We start from the raw sequence: 5,300 nt of genomic DNA, 5'->3' as shown, positions 1-5,300 counted from the left end.
ATTCCAGAACAATGTTTTACCTTGATTGCTAATGGTTGAGCATTTTATTCATTTTTTTACTTCTGGCTTCTTGAAATAAAGATAACAGAACAAAAAAACAAATTTCTGACGAAATATTCAAGAGTGCACTTGTCCCATTATGTGGGCAAATGCAAAGTTACTTTGTTCATGTGATCTAAGAATTCTGTTTTAATGCCACTGTATTTTCGTTCGGACACCTGCATTGCTGAAGTAAAATTGTGGGACAACTTAGCAGTTCATTAGTGAAAATAAATCACTTTGGCAGGCCAGGACTGAGGCTACAGCACCTCGAGTTCGAACAATCACTGGCATAGCCAAACATTCGTTATATTTTTGCACTGTTTCATGAAGCTAAAGGGAATACACAGTTGCTGTGTTATGGGGAGTTTATGTCAAATACTCAGGGATCCAGGCAACAATGGTCAATAGCTCATTTACAAAGCATTTTGTCACCCTCTAGCAGTGAGAGGAAAGAGTTGCATTTTACAGTGTATCATTCCTACATTGAGCCTGTCTTTAGACTTAAAGATTTCTCACACAAGACGGTCAGAGCACATGAATTTTGCCAATTTATCCAGGCTTGTGTGTGTGTGTGTGTGTGTGTGTGTGTGTGTGTGTGTGTGTGTGTGTCAGTGTGTGTGTGTGTGTGTGTGTGTGTGTGTGTGTGTGTGTGTGTGAGTGTGTGTGTGTGTGTGTGAGTGTGTGTGTGTGAGTGAGTGTGTGTGTGTGAGTGTGTGTGTGTGTGTGTGTGTGTGTGTGTGTGTGTGTGTGTGTGTGTGTGTGTGTGCAGTCCTCTCTTTGTTAACCACTGTCGGCCTTTTCATCATATTGCCACGCTGTGCGTTTGTGTTCAAGACAGGATGGTTGAGGAAAAGGCAAAGTTAATAACTAACTACAGGCTAACACCATTATTCATTATTTATTTACTTATTATTCATTTTCAAAAGAAGTTTACAAAATCATGAGGGCAATGAACAGGGTGAATAGTCAAGGTCTTTTCCCGGGGTAGGGGAATCTAAAACTAGAGGACACAGGTTTAAGGTGAGAGGAGAAAGATTTAAAAGGGATCTGATGTGCAACTTTTTCACACAGAGGGTGGTGTGTGTACGGAACGAGCTTCCAGAGGAAGTGGTGGAAGCTGGTACAATTACAGCATTTAAAAGACATCTGGATGGGTATATGAAGAGGAAGGGTTTAGAGGGATATGGGTCAAATGCTGGCAAAAGGGACTAGATTAATTAGGATATCTGGTCAGCACGGACAGGTTGGACCGAAAGGTCTATTTCCATGCTGTACAAGTCAGTGACTCCATGATTCTAACTACGCACCTGAGCCCCCAGAGTCCCTTTGGACATCCACTGTGTATAACTACATACCATCTGGAAAATACCCTGCCCTCTCCTTTCTCGGTTCAAAATGGAGAATCTCAGTCTTGCTCGCGTTGAACTCTATCTGCCACAGTTTTGCCCATTCACTCAGTCTGTCGATATGCCTATGTTGTGCCATCATCTACATTGTTTTGGAGGAAAGGGTGTCCACAAGGGAACGGATCTGTTTTTCAATGAACGGCATGACAACCAACTGAGGGGGACGGTGGGGTGGTGTGTGGGGAAGCATGTGAGTAAAGAAGAGGGGGCAGCTCACCCCTCCTCTCTCAGGAGCCTACAGTTTGCAGTATCCCAACTGGAACCCCCACACACTGGCCATCATAGTATTATAGAGTCATACAGTCATAGAGATGTACAGCATGGAAATAGACCCTCTGGTCCAACCCGTCCCTGCTGGCCAGATATCCAAAATTAATCTAGCCCCATTTGCCTGCATTTGGCCCACATCTCTGTAAACCCTTTCTGTTCAAATACCCATCCAGATGCTTTTTAAATGTTGTAACTTTACCAGCCTCCACCACTTCCCCTGGCAGCTCATTACATATACACACCACCCTCTGTGTGAAAAAGTTGCCCCTTAGGTCCCTTGTAAATCTTTTCCCTTCCACCTTAAAGCTATGCCGTCTAGTCTTAGACTCCCCTACCCTGAGAAAAAGACTTTGGCTATTTACCCTATCCATGTCCCTCATGATTTTATAAACCTCTGTAAGACCACCCCTCAGCCTCTGACGCTCCAGGGAAAATAGTCCCAGCCTATTCAGCCACTCCCTACAGCTCTAAGTCTCTTTAAAATGCTATGGACAAGAACAGAAAATAATTGGGAACGCTAATGGAATGCTGACCTTTTTATCTACAGGACTGCAATAAGATGCAGAAGTTATGCTGCAGTTACACAAAACCCTGGATAAACTCATGAGCAGATCTGGGTACCACACCTTAGGAAGGATATATTGACCTTGTAAGGAATACAGCGTAGGTTTACAAAAATGATACCTGGGCTTCAAGCGTTATTATGAGGAGAAATTATACAAATTAGTCCTGTTTTCTCGAGAGGATATCTCTAAGGGGAGATCTGATGGAAGTCTTCAAAATATTAACAAGAAAAGAACAGGTTAAGCAAAGGAAGAAGGGTCTAGGCCCAAAACGTCAGCCTTCCTGCTCCTCTGATGCTGCTTGGTCTGCTGTGTTCATCCAGCTCCACACCCTGTTATCTCAGAGGCATATATAAAGTGCTTCCACTGGTTACGGATTTTAGTGCTGGGGGCATGGTCTGAGAATGAGGGCCAGACTGTTGAGGAGAGATGTTAGGAAACATTTCTCTGCACAAAAGGATGATAGATGTTTGGAACTCTCTTCCACAAATGGCAGTACATGCTGGATCATTTGTTAATTTTAAATCTGAGATAGATACATTTTTGTTAAGCAAAGATATTAAAGGAAATGGACCAAAAGCAGGTGTACGGAGTTAGTCTAGACATCAACCACGGTCTCATAGAAAGACTTAACAGGCTTGAGGGGGTGAATGGCTGATTCCTGTTCCTATGTTCCTGCATTTCTATGTTCCTGGGCCAAATAAGTATACATTTTCAACAGATGCATTTTGTGCAAGCTTTCAAAGAGTGTGTTTATTAATCATTAAACGCAAGAAGAAGCAATGTGTTTTGATGACGCAGGACTTGAATATTGCTGAAAAAGACACATTTTGTTGAGGCTTGTTGCTTGTACTCAACAGGATAATTGGCAAGCCTACCAACGGAATGGTGAGCATGATATCTCAGTACAGAATACTGTTCTGTTTCACATTAGTATTCATGTGAATTGTGGTAATGAGTACAAGATGAAAACTTTGCAAAAATGTGTCTTCCAGGGATGCCTAACCTGAAGAAGTTACCCTCCTCCCTCCGGACAAACCTCAGGGGATCTTTCTCCCTCTGCAGCTTTTGTGCTCCTAAGATGCTGCTTGGCCTGATGTGTTCATCCAGCCCCACACTTTGTTATCTCAAAAATATGTCTTTTTCCTTCAGTGTACAGTAAAGATGGTAGATGGAGGTCCGTGCCCATGGCACTGTGTATCTGGGCCAACAGAAGAACGATGGGATGAAGGGAAACAGTGATAACATGGGAACGGTGGCAGGGAGACCCAACTTGGCTTCAATCATAGGATACTGACCAACTTTACGACACAAGGGGTTGGAAGTCAGGTCAAAGTGACTGTCATAAATATCAGGTGACTAAAGGTGAGGGAACTATGAGCTGGAAAGTGCTGTGACACTCAGTGAGTTTTCTCTTTGTTATCACACATGAGGAAATCTCTAAAAATTTAAAACATTCACCCCTGTAGATCTCTTAGGGCTCTGGCTCAAATAACTATCTTCATTGACATGTTCTTTGCCACAGAAAGCAGTTGAAGACAAAACATTGAATGTTTTCAAGAAGGAGTTAGATATACTTAGCGTTAAAGGGATCAGTGGTTATGGGGCAAAATTGGGAGTAGATCTGGACAATCAGCCACGGTCACACTGAATAGCAGAGTGATCTGATGGGCCGACTGGCCCGCACCTTCTCCTATTTTCTATGTTTACAATGAAACTGCTGCTTCTCCTCTGAGTCTTAGGTAAAATAGTAATCAGTCCCAAATAATTTAATTGTATTAAACCACATTTTGCAAGGTTTGTGACAGATTGGAGAGGTTTGGTCCATTTATTTCCCATTCTCTCACCCTTGCCCTTCTCTGCCTTCCAGAGCCTGGGCAGGACAGGCTAAGATCTACGCCACAGGAGAGGTAAGTACAAACTGTGTCCCTGAGCACAGGCCCTCAGTCCATTAGAATGCAGTACGAGGGAGGAGGCACAATGCTGAAGGAGGGGTCATCTTTCAAGTGAAATTTTAAACTGAAGTCTTGTCTACTTCTTCTGGTGGATGTTGAAGATTTCCATAGTCATTAATTTAACATGGAATAAGAGAAACACCCTTGGCGTACAGCTTCACACGGGTTGGGGGGGGCGGGGGCCACTTGTCTGTTAGCTCATTTGCCTGGCCTTTTGAAGCAGAGTGAAGCCAACAGCGTGGGTTCAATCCCTGTACCAACTAAGGCTGATGTGAAACCCTACCTTCTAGACTTCTCCGCCCTCATGTGAGGAGTGGTGACCCCCAGGTTAAACCACCACCAGTCATCTCTAGCGAGACCTGTGGGACTGTGGTGACTTTACCGACAAATGTTTATTCCTCAGCTAGTGACTCTTTTAAACAGTTTATCTGATTGTTATCACACAAATAAAATAGTGACAGCGAGCACAACTGGCTGCCACACCTCACCAGTGACTAGGCCTCATAAGTACTTTGCCGGCTGGAAAGGGCTTCGGGGGTTTGTAGGCAGTGAAAGGTCTAAAAGCAAAATAAAACAAAAAACTGCAGCTGCCGGGAATCAGAAATAAAAATTTCTGGAGCAACTCGGCAGATCTATGGACAGAAAACAGCATTGACGTCTCAAGCCCAGTGAGTCCCATCGCCAGGCCTGCTGAGTTTCTCCAGCAAATTTTGATTGCAAGTTGTTCTTGCTTTAATATCCATCTGTAGCTGTGCTCACACCTCCACAACACCCTGTCACAGCGCAAATCTGCAATCTTGTCCTGTCCTGAGACGTCTGCACTCGTCCAGTTCCAACATCTTGTGACACCGCCTTTAGGCACTTCACTTTTGGGAGCCATATCTTCAGCCACTTGGGCCTTCAACTCAGGAGCTTCCTTTTCAAACCTCATTGCTTGTCATCCACTCTCTCCTTCATAAATAAACTCCTAAAAACCTACCTCTTTGACCGATGTTCTGGCCATCTGTCCTAATATTATCTCCTTGTCTTATGTAGCTCAGGAGAGGCAAAACACATTCAGTAGT

Source organism: Stegostoma tigrinum, chromosome 38 (genome assembly GCF_030684315.1).
Source record: "Stegostoma tigrinum isolate sSteTig4 chromosome 38, sSteTig4.hap1, whole genome shotgun sequence".
Lineage (NCBI taxonomy): Eukaryota > Metazoa > Chordata > Chondrichthyes > Orectolobiformes > Stegostomatidae > Stegostoma > Stegostoma tigrinum.
Note: the sequence above shows the minus strand (reverse complement) of the source record.